General features: G+C 53.0%; 1 protein-coding gene across 15 annotated transcripts in view; it reads left to right on the top strand.

The window, feature by feature from the left end:
* Positions 1–441: 441 nt before the first annotated feature.
* The window catches only part of SEMA4G (semaphorin 4G), a 29357-nt gene continuing 15262 nt past the window's right edge, over positions 442–14536 (top strand). For 4 of the 15 annotated variants that reach the window (XR_013775111.1, XR_013775112.1, XM_079312415.1 and 1 more), the window contains exon 1: positions 10724–10742. The gene's annotated coding sequence lies outside the window, so the exon portion shown is untranslated. Of the gene's footprint in view, positions 899–993; positions 1206–10723; positions 10743–11226; positions 11373–11546; positions 11570–14536 lie in introns of those variants that run through there. The other 11 variants (XR_013775109.1, XR_013775110.1, XM_079312421.1 and 8 more) reach the window with 7 other exon arrangements.

Here is a 14536-nt window from a genome sequence, read left to right as displayed (position 1 = left end):
TTTTAATGCCTCCCCTATCTCTGCGTGGTGAGCTGCTGCTAATATTTCACCTCCTTCAGCTTTCCTGCCACCTCCGAGTTCCCTGCAGGGAGGTCACAGGGGAGGGAATGGAAACTCCACTGGAATTGTTCCCTTCATTGTCATCAAAGCGCCTTTGCCATCAGCCTGGGGGGAAACCCAAAGCTTTTCAAGGCAGGTTTGGCCCGTATGGTGTGTAGGGCTGGATAAAGGGGCCATTTTCACACACTCTTGTCCCAGTGCTTCCTTTTGGGTTTGCATTTGCAGCTGAGGCTGCTTGAAGCCGGGCGAGCGCTGCTCCTTCCCTCTCGCAGAGAGAAGCAGAAAGGGTAAATGGATTTGTGCTGGTTTTGTGTAATTTGTGTTTTTGTGCTACGGGGAGTCCTTCACCCAAGCAGTGAGCACTGGGAGCTGGGGCTTTGCCTCTGGGTTTCAGGCTCTCTTCTCCCGAAGCTTGATGAAACTCCTGGCTCTCGGAGCAGATGCAGGAGCCGAGCATCCCTTTCCTCCCTGGACTGACCGCCAGGCTGCAGCTGAAATAGAAACAATAGCTTCAAGCTGCCAGGGGCAGCGGTGGGGAGAGGGGGGCAAGGCATTCAGTTTCATGCTTTATTCACTCTGCGGGCTTTTATAAAGGCAGAATAAATCATGCAGAGCAGCCGTGGGCTCCACAGACAGCATCGTTCAGGCTCTCAGACACATTGATCTGCATGTTGGAAACTGAGCATGTCCCCTTTGCCCTAACCAGGCCTGCCAGGTGGGGATGCTGAGATGCTGCACTGCATATCAGCTCTCCTACACCTTTGCCAAGTGCTGCCTGCCTCCCCTGTGTGCTAACCCATTTTTCCCCCCCAGTATTTTGTGCTCCAGCATTGTTATGGTAAGGCTTGCACGGCGCAATGTGTTTTTCCCTCCAGTTGATTTTCTCTGATTAGCCCATTTTTCCTCTTGCCCTCATTCTGTTTTTTCCCGCAGTATGCGAACGCCGTTTGCTGAGAAACTGTGTCAGCCTTCCTCTAATTAAGAGTCTGGCAGGAGCCAGCGCAACAGTAATTTTGGAGATGACGCTTCCAGTTTGAAGCTGACAGTGAGCTGAGGTGCTGCAGCAGGGGCTCGTGCTGGGGATGCAGGAATGTTCTCCGGCTGAGCAGGACAGGGGGACCCACGAGGAGCCTGGTGCAGGAGCAGTGAGTACCCTGGGTGCATCTCAGCTTGGGTGTTTAAACTGTGTCCTCTTGTAAAGAGGCTGCAGGAATGGTTAAATCTGGGTTATGTCACAGGTTTAGACATTTGTGAGGGATTCTGTGTGTGTGTGTAAAAGACAGGGATAAATTGCAGTGGTCCTAAGTCGGCTGCATCACTCTGAAATAGTTGTAATGTTGGAAAGTAAGATGGAGAGCTCAACAATCAAATGGCCTGAAAAAGGGCAAATAAGGAGAAGCCATTCAATGGCGCTCTGCAATATGACTTCAGACTCCGTAGTTCTTTTATTAGCAGGAAAGCTCAAAGCAAACAAAAGGAGACAGGAGCTGGGGATCTGCTTGCCTCAGGATGTTGTGGATGCTAAAAGCTTAGAGGTTCAAAGAGCATTTTATGGCAGAAAAATGCAGCGGGGGTCTGTGAAATGAAAGCGGCTCTCCCCGGCTGAGAAAGCTTCAGGCTGCTGATCCCTGGAGAGTGGAGCATGTGCTGGGGAGATATCCCAGATGTCAGTGCTGTTCCTTCACCCCCTGCAAGGTGCTGAGATTTGGTCCAGTGTGGTGTTACTGCCTGTATGCTGTATATGAACAGCTGAGGGATTTCACATCATCTCACAGTTTCCAAACTGTCTGTCATGTCCACCATTGTGTCTCTCCATCCACTCCTGAGACAGAAGTTGCTGTCGAAGGTGGTGCCAGCCTTTGCTCTGAAGGAGCCTAGTGAGGTATATGGGATCAAATGTTTCATTTGGCTGAAGAAAACTCAGTGACATTTTTTGATCTTTTTAATGACCCTGTGAGTGAGACTAGGAAAACGAGTTGTGTGGTTCAGGAACTCCAGCAGAACACAGCCAACCACATGCCAGAGTTGACCTCCTTCCTCTCCCCTCCCACCCCATCCATAGATGTTTGCAGCTAGGGAGAAGTACAAACAAGAGCAGATGAGATTTTGTTTTTTTTAAATCCTTCCTATGCGGTACCTCTAGAGCATAATTCAGCATTTTCCCTCTCTACTTGCTGTGTCAGATTTGCCTCTTGGGGGCAACCTCACCCCACTCCGGCTGAGACCAAAGGGAGTTCAAGTGCTTGGGGGGTGATGACTCACCGCGCATCTCTCTGCCTGTGTGTTATCTGATCATTTTTAGCAATCGAGGTCATAATTTGCTGAAAGGATTTTAGGATTTAAGCTGTCGAGGCTGACTGTTGGTGGCTTTTCAGAAACGATGCCGATGGCTCTTGAAGGTCCCTTTCCAGGCTTGGAGTCCTTCAAAGTTTTTTCCTGCCTTGGTGTCCTTCAGACAGAGGAGGGTAGCATGGGAGGACATGTGTTTTGTGGTTCTGGTTTAATGAGCAGAGCATAAATCTCTGCAAGGAAGATTTACAGTGTTCTCCTGGCTCTCTTACCTGGGTTGGCTTGGACTGTCACTAAGCCTATCAGATGGTGCTGCAGACATTGTGACTTGTCAGGGGAGAGAACAAAATTACTGCTCCAGCTCCATTTCAGCCCTGAGTCCTCGAGCAGGCATCTCATACAAACCTCATCCACAAAAAGCCATTTGCATTTATTTAAAGGGTGTTGAGGTATATGATGGAATAAAGGAAGTATTATTCATGCTTCGTGCTGTGGTTCCTAATGGTACTTTACACTCTGATATGACCTACAAAGCTTGTTGTTTTGTGCCTGCAGTGCTCTGATGTTCTTCCTACCCTGAGGGTCAGAAATGACAAGAATAAATGATCATGACGAGCGTCTTGCAAATCCCTGCTCCCTCTCCTTGGATGTGTCCTTGCCAGGGCACAGCTCAGTGACCTTGCTGGCACAGGCAGAGGGGAGCAGCATGCTTGTCCAGCCCACGGGACTGTGAGATGTGAGAGCAAATCCATTTATTCATATTCCTGTTTCACCTTCTCCCCAAAGCACAGGGATGCAGCTTGGGCTGGGCAGGGCCTTGGCCCAAGCTGAACAGATGCAGGGCCCCTCCTCTGGAAAACACCAGGCAGGAGGCTGGAGCAAGTGAGGTTAACCACGGAGCCCAAAGCAGAGGGACTACTCCAAAGGGGGTGCAGGGCCCTGCAGCCTGTGTCTGTCCAGTGAAGGACTGAGTCAGCCCTGCTGGGGCAGCAGCTCCTGGCTCCAGCCAGCCTGGGCACTTGGACAGCAGCAGCCACGCAGCTCATTAACCCAGCCCTCCGGCACTCGCGCTGCTGGCCTTGACACTGTCCTTCTTAATAGCTCCTCTTCTTCCCTTTTTTTTTTTTTTTCTTTTAATAAAGGTAAATTAGCTGTATGGATATGCAGGAACATGAATCAAAGGAATTCAGCTGACTCTCGAATGAACCGTTTGTACAGAGATGGGGGATGTGATGGATGCAGCCCGCTCAGAAAACACCTAAGGACAAAAACTGCTTGTAAGGCATCTCACTGCAGCCTCCAAAAATCTGATTATGTAGGGGGAGGAAAAAAAAAAATCAGGTTTTGGAATACATTAACTCAGTTGAACAGCACAGAGAGAAGGTACCAGTAAGAGGCAAATCAATTCCTGAAGGCTGCTGGGAAATTTCACTGAATTGGAGCTTCAGAGTAAGGCTGGCTGCACTTAGAAGAGTTATGTTTCACCTGAAATATTTAACACTGGCATTAGAAATGCTCTGTGTGCCCAAAGAGCCCACCAAAAATATACTTACAAGAAAATTTTGGAGATTTTAGAGGAACCCTGGGCTGATGGGTGAATATTCGTGTTGCATAGTTTTGGGGGGTTTTTACTGGTTTTTTTTTGGGGGGGTGGTGGTGGTGGTGGTGTCAGGTTTTTGTTGTTTGTTTGTTTTTAAAGAGAAGCATGGGCAGGATAAGTCCCTGGCCTCCATCACAGGGAAGCAAAAATTACCATGTAATGAATGTTGGTCTGCTTTTGGGACACGTGCTGACAGATCTGTTGTTAGGAGGGAGACGTTTCCATAGCAAAACCATCATCCTAAATGGCACTGTAATGCAGCAGAAATGCAGTGCTGGCCCCGGGGACCATCTTCCCGGACCATTCTGAGCATCCTTCCAGGGAATAGGGGAGAGTGATGGCAGGAGGGATCTGAGCAGCTCATGGTGATGCTCCCCACAGCACCAGGGCTCTGCTGGCAAGGCTGTCAGCTCAGCGTTTTTCAGTCCTTTCTGACTTTAACAGAAAGCTACAACAAAAAGGGAGCTTGAAATAACTCATTTTATCTCTGCAGACAAACAACTTGCTTTGAGCATCGTTGTCACTCAGGCTAAATTACTTTTAGATGTTTTTAATGACTGGGTAACATTTTTCAGCTGTTCATTCTGCAGCACCCTGCTGAGGGACAGTCCATCTGTAAAGACCAAGGACTCCAATATTGTGGTTGCTCTTCCTGACATTCATTTGGCTTTATTATTTGATACGTGATTCCCTGCGGCAGAGATGTTTTCAGCTAAATTTACAGCTACAAGCTCTTTTCTTTGCATAAAGGGGATCTGCTTCCTAAAGGGCTGGAAGGCTGGCTATGCATGTACCTGTGGAAGGTCAGGGATGTAGAGGAGAAACTCTGGGAGATTGAAGGTGGCAGTCTAAATCCTGTCTGCACTGAAGGTGACATTACTTTTGGATTGGAGGGATTTTAACCCATCATTTGTTACCTCTACCTTTCACTTTACTTGTAATGCACGGCACGGAGAGCTGTGACTTGCACAATGATCCCACTGGGGACGTGGTTTGTGACATCAGCCATGCAGGTCTCTCAAATCCCTCTTTCCAAGGCAGGCACAGCTTCTGCATTTGTTTCCAAAGGCAACTTCTAAGTCACTCGCCTTCACCATCTCTGGGTTTTGCAGTGCTTCTGGGAGACTGTATTTTTAAATCCTAGCTCATAAATTTTGGAAGCTACTTTCCTTTCCCACCCCCTCGCCCCTATCAAAGTGTCAGAGCTGAAGAAAAACTGTGAAAGTGATGGATGTGCCCAGCTCTGCTTGCCAGTGTTCTGCTGTGGGGGGGTTATTTACTGCACTGCTGGCTTGTTTCTTCTTTGGTGGCAGAGACAGCAGTGTAGGGGTTTGGTGCCTGGGAAGGAGGGGTAGGATGCCCATGGGTCATCCAGGCTTTTGGCTGGAGGAGGCAGGGCTGGGAGAGATGTTGCTTGGGCACAGTAATACACAAAGCAAAAAGATGAAGCCATGGGGACTTGGATCCTATCTGGTGGCTTGGCCCAGAGGGTGGGTGCTGGGGGCCAAAACACCTTCCTGGCTTTAGCTCTGGGGGGTGCAGGTTGGCTTACCCAAAAGGGCAGCTTTTGATAGCCACCAGTCTTATCCCATCCTTCGTGCAACCCAAAGTATTTGTGTTATTGCTCTAGGCAGTGTGTGGCAGGCACCTGACCTGCCATTCTGGGGAAAACAGAGGGGTCTGTGCCCCACTGCAGAAACAGAGACCCCTGAGCTCCCTGGCCAGGCTGGAGCCTGCCTGCTTTTACTGGGAGAGCTGGGATGATGGGCAGAGGGGTTGTACAATCCAGCCCAGCAAGTCACTTCTCCCAGGGCTATGCCTCTGTCTCTTCCCTGCCTGCAGCCACCTTTGTGCTGCTCCCACCCCAGAGCTGGGCGAGACCCCACAATGAGCTTCAAAACTCCATTTTCTAATGGAACTCCCAGTGCCTGCTGGCGCTTCCCCTCCATGCTGCAGGAGCATCCCAAAGCAGCTCTGCCTGGTTGAAAGGCAGGTCAGGACCCTGCCCTCCCGCAGTCTCACCAGCCCTTCCCCGAGGGCACGCTGCCGACAGATCCTGAGCCAGGGAGATGCTTTCCGCTGGCTTAGAGAGGTTTGCAGACAAGCAAACCAAACCTGCCAGCTCCCTGTGTGAGCGCCTGTCCTCCGTGAACTCCCGTGCGTCTCTTGCAGCCGGGCTTGTGGGAACGGATCGGAGGCTGCTGTGACTCAGCTGCTTCTCCCTTGAGAAAATCTGCCCTGGCACGGTGCTTGGCTCTGCGGCTGGGGCTGCCGGCACCTGGCAGCCTTCATCAACAAATGGCCTTGGGCAGAACATCCCAATTTCCACTGCCAAGCATTTATGGGAGGAGAAATGCAGCATGTGATCTTGCAGGAAGTCGAGGCAGGAACTTTGTGTTATACTAAGCTGGGGGGAAAAATCTCATTCCTCCCTGAAGTTGAGCCTTGGGCTGGAGGGGCTGCAGCACAGGCTGGTTCTTCTTGTCTGCCCCTGCCTTTTCCCATCTCCTTATAACTTTCTCAGACAAATCCTTCTGCAATTGTAATTTGCCCCGCTGGCTCTCAGCCTGAAGAAACAGTGGTTTGGAAAATTTGCTCAGTGACTTGAAGGGAAGAGGCTCCCAAACCTTTCATGCTCTGTGCCCACTGGAATATTTTTTTTCCCGGGGCTAATCTGTGGAGCATCACGCTTGGCTTGACGAGTCCATGACGCTCTCAAGAAACAAAGCCAAGCCTGGTGAGTGTGTACTCAGCTGCTGGGAAGCCCCAAGTGCTGCTGTCAGAGCCCAGGAAGCACCACGGGGTCTTCTCTGTTCCTCTGCTTCACACAGCTCTGCCAGCCTGGAATCTGGGCGGGCTGCTCCTGCAGTGGGCAAAGGAGATTGATGTGGTGGGAGCAGCAGCAGTCAGACCCCCCCGTGGTATGGGGCTGGTGTGCTCCCCACTGGGCTTTTATCCCATGGAGGCAGTAAAGCAGCAATGCAGGTCTCACAGTGTAACTGAGGGATGGAGGGGCCTGGAGAAAGGTTGTTTTGCTTGTTACTTTCTCATGTCAAAAGGGGAAAGTACCCGTTTTTCCGCTGGTGGTTTTGAGTTTATAACAAGCCTCTCACTGTGGTGTGGGCTGGCATGGCCTTATCCTGAGTTTCACAACTGCTTTGTGGGTTTCATAAAGCCCCAGCGGCTGAAGCACCGTGATTTTGTAACTCCTAGCTGGCTTTCAAACCAGACTGGAGAGGAGCTTGGAATGGTTGGATGCCTGCTGCCTCTTGGACCACAGAGGCTGGCAAACCAAATCCCAGATCTGGAGTTTTATCTTGCTTTTCTTACCTGGGGCAAGGGAAAGGCAGGTTGCAAGTACTGCTGAGCAGAAGCCAGGCCTGCTTTAGGAAGCAGTTTCCTGCCAAAGGCTGGGGAAGCTGGTCAACCCCATGGGTTTGATAGGCTCTAATTCCCTGTGGGTACTGCAATCCCAAAACAGAGCCCTTTGTGACATGCTGCTCCCATGGTGTGCATGCTGCCAGTGTATTTCTAATTTAATCCTGGCTGCTATTTGATCCTGCTAGGTTTGTATTTACATCTCTATGACCCATAATGAAATCTTCTGTTTGGCCAAACCTGATTCCCAGTAGTGGGAAAGGAGACATACAGCAGTGGGGAGTGTGGGGGTCTTCTGACAGTCAGCCTGGCCACCCTGTGTGTGGGACATCCACTAAGATCCTGTCTGTGCAGGACAAGCCTGGGAGGAGGCAATAGGATTAGAGGCTGGGGGCTGGCATGTTTTGGTACTGCACACAGGGTGAGGGACCCTCGTGGCCCAGGATAATAATTGGTGCCGAGGTATAACCAAGCCAGACAATGCTTCATCCCCAGCACACCTTGAGGCAGAGCAGTGTGATGCATTAAGCACCTTAAATCGTGTTGCTGTGTGCTCCGAGGGGGTCTGCACATCCCTCCAGGCTGGAGAAGTGTGTCTGGCAGGGAGCACCTGGCAGTGCTGCCATCCTGGGGCTGAGCTGCAAGCTGAGTGCTCAGGGTGAGCGCAGCGTGTGTGCTGGGAGAGCTGATCCAAGCTAATCCCATCAATATTTCACGGTGTCGTGGCCCTGTTATAATTCCTCGCGTCATTTGGGATGCTGGCTGGCATGGGGCTGTGGTGCCAAGTGAAACATGAGAGCTGCCATGGCTCTGCCCTGGCTCCCTGGCCATCTGAGGGGTGAAAGGGGCTGTCTGTGAGCTTTTCTACTCGCCACCATGGGTAGAGCTGTGTGGCAGAAACAGGTGAACCCCAAAATGCTGGCTGTTGGCATCTGCCTGGTTTTGCCATGCACTGGAGTGCTGGGGCTGTGCTGTGTTGGGCAGCTAGCCCATGTACAGATGGGGCTGTGGCGTGGCAGAGCCTGCTCTGAGCTGTCCTCTCTGTGGGATGCAGTATTTCAGTGACAACAAGAAGAAATTAAACAGTAACTAGTCACTGGACTGGTGATGAGGGCAAAAAAGCATTTCCTTTTCCTAAAGGCTGTTTGGAGTAACATGGAAAGAGCATTACAGGTAAAATCTGTCACGGTTTTGGGGAGAGGGGTTTCACAAGGCACCATACTATGACTTAAAGGGTCCCCTGCTTTGGGCTGGCCCTGGACTGGGATAGGAGTTGTAGGGGTGTAAATTCTATGAGGAGCAGATAATGGAGTTGGGGTTGTTTCAGCTGGAGAAAAGGATGTTCTGGAGAGACTGTGCTGCTCTATAGTTGCCTGAAGGAAGGTTGTAGCAAGGTAAGGGTCAGTCTCTTCTCCCAAGTAACAAGTGACAGGACAAGAGGAAATGGCCTCAAACTGCACCAGCAGAGGTTCAAGTTGGACATCATGAATAATTTATTCTCTGTAAGTGTGGTTAAGTATTGGAATGGACTGCCAGGGCAGTGGTGGGGTCATTGTCCCTGAAGATGTTCAGGAATCGACTGGATATGTCACTTAGTGCTGTGATTTTGTTCACCAGGTTGTTTGGTCAAAGGTTTTGGATTCTTGGAGATCACTTCCAACGATTCTATGATTCTAGAGCTGCCCCTTCCAGCACTTTCTGGCTCTGGGTTAGGGTTAAAGCAGGAGCCAGACCTCTGTGCTTGGCAGAGCCAACCTGTGGATATGAGGGATGCAAGCACAGGAGAGGGTTGGGTCTGTCTGGGCTCCTGCTGCCTGGAACCCACTCTGACTCTTGGGAAAACCATGCAAATAAGAGGAAGGCCCTGGCCTTCAACCTCGTGGAGCCCTAAATTCCTTCAGTTAATCTCATGGGGGCAGCAGAGCAGGCAAAGCTCTGAAAATAGATCTGTTTCCAGCTGCCAATGACTCGTGTTAATTAATTAAAGCCTCGCAAGCTCGGGCCTGTAAAAGCGCAGTGCTGGTCGCGCCAGGTTCGGCTTGCTCTGCACTCATGCACTAATTATCCTACTGCAAGGCCAGCAGCTAACGAAGCTCCAATTTGTGCTGGGTTCGGCTTCCAGCCATGTGGGAGGCAGGGAGTGCTGTTGCAGGATGGGATGGGCACAGTGCCCTGGATAAGGGAGAGTTTTAGGCAGCTCTGTCCCAGCCCTGGCCCCCCTTTCCCCAGTGCTCATGGACCAGTTCTCCCCATAACTGGCCCCACAGATCCAGCTGTGCCTCTGCTAAGGTAGGGAATGGGGTTTGAATGTGGAGGACCAGCTGCCTTGCAGTACATGAACACCCCATACCTAAGTAAGACAGGCTGGCCAAGAACATCCCTGCCTGGCTGCCAGTGCCAGTGCTTCCACAGGGTGGGCAGAGGGGCGAAGTGAGGTGTGGAGGAGACGCTGGGGTTTTGCCCAAGGACAGGAGGAAATGGTAATTAGCCTCTGGAGAGTGCAGGAGGTGAGGCTGGGAAGGCAGGGAGTGCTTGAGGAGGTGGGTAGTGTCTTCTCTGAGAATGGGGACAAGGAACAGGTCTTGGGATATCGTGCTGGGTGAGGGGGTGGTGGCTGCTTGGGGAGTCTGTGCAAGGGTGACAGAGCCACCTGTCATCAAGAGCACTCAGATGAGTCCCTCCTCAGCTGAGACCCATTGATGGGAGAGGACTGGGGAGACTCAAACCTCTGTTACCCTCCCTCCCACCTACAGTGTTTGTAGGAGGTAGGATCCTGGTAGACAGAGGCCTTGAGAATGGCATGTTAGTCAGGCTCCTCACAGGAACACCCTGGTCCTGCCATCTTTACTGACCCTAAAGGTCCAAAAGGTGGTGGAATCTCAATTAGAGCTGACCCTCACTCCCAGACAATGCTCAAAAATTGTTGCACAACCTGCTCAACCCTCTGGCCTGCTGTGAGTCTGGCTCCAGGTCTGCAGGGTGTGGGGTTGGGGATGAACAAGCATCCAGAGGTGACACTGGCGCTGGGCACTGCATGGCTTTGTAACATGGGCTCGCATCACCTGGCCACCCTGCCAGCTGGGAGAGAGCTGTAATCCAGCATACACAGGTACAGCATTTCCCCACCTCCAGCTCCAGCTGATTTCCAACTGCCCTAGATCCAACCTGCTGATTACACAGTGTTGGCTCAGAGTTTTGCTTTCGGGAGGCCTGCTGCTGCTGTGAGGGGTGAGGAGGGAGGGCTGCCCAGGTGCTGGAAGCTTATGAAACGAAAGCAAACACAGGTCTGGACCTGGCAGCTCCTTCACATGGGGCGGAGCTGCAGAAGCCACCCAGGATAAAAAGGCTCCACACAGGGCCCCAGAGAAACCATTACCTACCTGTGTTTCCAAACAACCTCCGCCATGTGGGAATGGTGAGACGTGCTGAGAGCAGAGAGAAAATGGGGCACAGTGCCTGACTCAGGGGCGCAGTGCAGGATGCTGGGGTGACTGAGGAGCAAGAAACCTTAGTGAGCACCATGGCACTGCGGGGAGCTGTGCTGTGCTGACACTGGTGGCTCTGACTGGGGGCTATGATGGCGTGATGGTACTGCTAGCTTGTGTGTGCTGTGCTGGCAGAGGAGGATGATGCTTACCCGTGTTCAGCCACTCTTTTTCACAGTCACAAGTCCACAATACCAGTCCTTTGCCTCCCTGACTTTGCAAAGGGCATTCACACTGGCCTTTTGGGGGCTGCATCACCCAAACCTCCTGTGCTGAGTGAGCCCCCGGTCCATCCTACATGCTGGGGGACCGACCGGGCAGCATCCCGTCCCTGCCGGGGGACACGCTGCCACCTTCTTCTACGCAGCGAAGGGACGGGCGGCCCGGCTCCGCTCCCCCCCTCCTCCTCTTCCTCCGGGCCCGCAGTTCCGGTAGGGGGCGATGCGGGTCCCGGGGAGGTCGGTCCGGCACGGCGGAGCCGCGCACACCGCGCTGCGCTGCGAGCGGAGCCGAGCCCAGCCGAACCCTGCCCGTCCCTGCCGCGCCACCGCACCAGGCAGGTACCGGGGGACGCGGGCAGCGCCGGCCGGGCCGGGCCGGGTGCGGGTCCGCAGGCCGGGCGGGTGCTGCGTTTGGGCTCGGGCAGGAGCCGGGGAGCTGGATCGCTGCGGGTACTGCGCGCACACGGCTGGGGCTGGGGGATCGGCCCACGGGCGGCATCTGGAGTGCTGGGTGAGGGCGTTGAATCGCTTGGTGGGTCCTGGGTTACTGGCTCAGGGTCGGGTCTGGGTCTGCAGGCAGGGTTTGGGGTGCTGGATCCCAGCTGCTGGGTCCGCAGGCAAGTTTAGGGGTGCTGGGTGCGGGTGCTGAATCCACAGGCAGGGGTGGGTTGTTGGATCTGGAGTGCCGGGTCTTGGTCCGGGTCCACAAGCAGGATTTGGAATGCCGGTTCTGTCTGCTCGGGTGCTGGATCCGGGTGCTGAGTCCACAGGCAGGATCTGGGGTGCTGGGTGTGGGTGCTGTTCATAGGAAAGGTCCAGAGAAAGAGGAGCAGGGCTCTGACCTGCTGTGGTTGAAATCCAGGGAGTAATCTTGGGGGAAACGAGGGCAGAGCCTTGGAAGCAGCGTGGAGAGGGGTTCAGAGTAGGTCTGATGCAGGTGAGGATTTGGGGATGATGAGTAGGAGGGGAGGTGGGATATACTGGATCTGGTGGCAGTGCAGGAGCTTTCTTTGGGGTCATGTTTAGGGTGTGGGGTGAGGTGGATCTGGGGGATCTGATATGGGGTGATGGGGGAGCATGCTGGGGGTGTGAGGGCACACGATGATAGGAGTTGTGGACAGACAAGGCACAGCTCTGGCAAGGAGGGCTGGATACAGCTCATTCCTTCCCCAGCAGGCTTGGGGGATCAGGGGTCGGCCGGGCTGAGAACTGCTGGGGGTTTTTGGGAAGGCTGAGTGTTACCTGTGGTCAGCTGGTGTTTCAGATCGCGGGGATGAGGAACTAAACCGATGCAGGTGGTGCAGTGCAATCCCTGCCCCCCTCTCCTTCCCTTTGGAAATGAGGGGGTGGTCATGGAATGTGGCTTGTCTGAGCCTTGACTCGTTGAGATTCATCTCTTCAGGATGCATTGCTGTGGGGGCTGCAGATGGCCCCTAGACAAAGCAGACCAGGCTGTGCTGGGGGCTTCTCTGCATCTTCGTGCCAATCCAAAGATAGAAAGTACCTGCAGCATTGGAATTTGGGGCTCTCTTTGCTCTCTCCTTCAGTGCCCAGGTGGGCCAGTGACTTGTCCCTGGCCTGTAATAAACCAAGAGCACAAAGTGGGAAGGGGAACCATGAAAAGGCTCTTTGAATGCCAAAAAAACCCAGTCTCCTTAAGACAAAGAGGCTTCCCAAAATGGATGAGGAGTGCAGTTCTGCTCAGATGCAGGGAAATTATTAATAACAACAGCAGCATTTTTGGTGCTAGCTGGCCTGCCACTGCGGGCTCAGCTGCTTCCCTTCCCTCTGCAGCAGGCGCTGGTTGGGGACCCCCAGCTGAGCCCCAACCTGGGCAGGGTGACCATGGCAGCCGCAGATGCTGCGTGTGTGCCCTGCAGGACAGGTCTGTGCCTCAGCTCCGTTTGGCCAGGCTTGCTCTGCCCAGAGGGATGAGGGGCAGGGAGCTGCCCCCAGCAGGAGAGATCCCTATCAGGACTTTGTTTTTGTGTTGCAACCTGAGGGGAAAAAAAAACCCCCAAATCCCAACTGCTCTTTCAGCTCCTGCAGATGAGGCTTTGTTCTCCCCCCACCCCCCCTCACCTTTTCCAACATCTATTTGAACATTTCACCACTTTACCCACCAGGAATGCAGCGGAGCTGGGAGGTTTATTCAGCAAATCTGGCAGGTCAGGTGCCAGGAAAAAGCATCCAGGTGTGCTGAGCAAAGCTGGTGAGGGGCCTGTGCGGGCACCCCGTGCAGGAGGGCAGTGCTGGGTGCAGTGGAGACGTGGTGCCAGCCTCGCCTGGCCGCGTGTGGGGAATTTCCCTGCACTTGCCCGCCGGCTCTGCTTGGCATCTTGACGAGACTTGTTGGGAAGCAGCTCATGTGATGGGTGGTTTTGTGAGAGGGGACCTGTCATGTGGACCTGCTGCCTCTTGCAGGGGGAGGAGTGATGCCCCCAGACATTTTATATGCCCCCTCTGACAGTGGTGCTGGGTGGGTTCCTGTTCAAAGGTCAGAGCTCCGTACCTGGCTGGTGATCAGGAGGAAGTGCTGCCGTCTCCATTCCTCCCTGGCTGGCTGTGCCACCTGCTCCTCGTGGTTTACGAGCATGAGGGCTCTGCCATAGCAAGGTCATCACCAAATCCACCCCCTCGTTCCTCCTGGGGCCTGAGCTCTGCTGTTCAGAGATGGAGGAGGCTGAGGGTTTCAGGCACAAGTAACTGACCTGTGTGGGGGCCGGGATGCAGCTTCGTCATTCAGGGTGTGCTCTGGCTTCTGCTTTTCTTGTTGATTACAAGATCCCTCCAGGTACAATCCCACCTCTGTTACCTGATGGAGGGCGACTGTTTACCTGCTGCAAAGCCCAGCCCATGTAAATAATGCGGGGATCTGATTTTGGGGCAGCAAAGTTGGTGGTATGCAAACAACTGTGGGAAAGGCCAGATGTTACTGCTTTGTGCCGTGCAGTTTTGAATGCAAAGTGGAATATCAAAATTGGGTTTGACCCCAAATTGAAGCTTTGTTGGAGGGAAAGCAAAAGAAACAAGAAGATGTTGAAACTGGAAGCCATAAAACTGCTCCCGTCATCTGGTTTTGCTGGACTTTGGAAAAGAAAACAGTTTATCTTTTGAATAAATAAAAGGGAGAGGAGGCTTGCAGCAGAAAAACCCCATGTTCACTGCAGACAAGTTGGGTTGTGCTCCACCTCTTGCCCCTGCTTCCAAGGAGACCCCAGGTTGTGATTTCTGAGCCTCTGTTTCCCCATGGGAAAGCCCCACACCTTCCCGATGGTGAGAACCCCAGGCATTGCCAAGAAACATCTTTGAAACTCAGACCTGGCTTTGGAAAGTAACTGGAAGACAAACCGGCTCTAAACAAACACCCAAGTTAATTTCATGTCTTGCATTGTATGAGCCCAGTGAAATGAAACACAGTGCAGCCACAGGGACTGGCAAATGGATTCAGATGCTTTAAAAAGCCCTGAAATCTGCTGGCTTTGAGATGTCCTTTTACATTT

The sequence above is a fragment of the Erithacus rubecula genome, assembly GCF_903797595.1.
Source record: "Erithacus rubecula genome assembly, chromosome: 9".
In the NCBI taxonomy this organism is placed as follows: Eukaryota; Metazoa; Chordata; class Aves; order Passeriformes; family Muscicapidae; genus Erithacus; species Erithacus rubecula.
The sequence above is the reverse complement of the archived record's forward strand: the minus strand, read 5'-3'. Positions and strand labels throughout refer to the sequence as shown.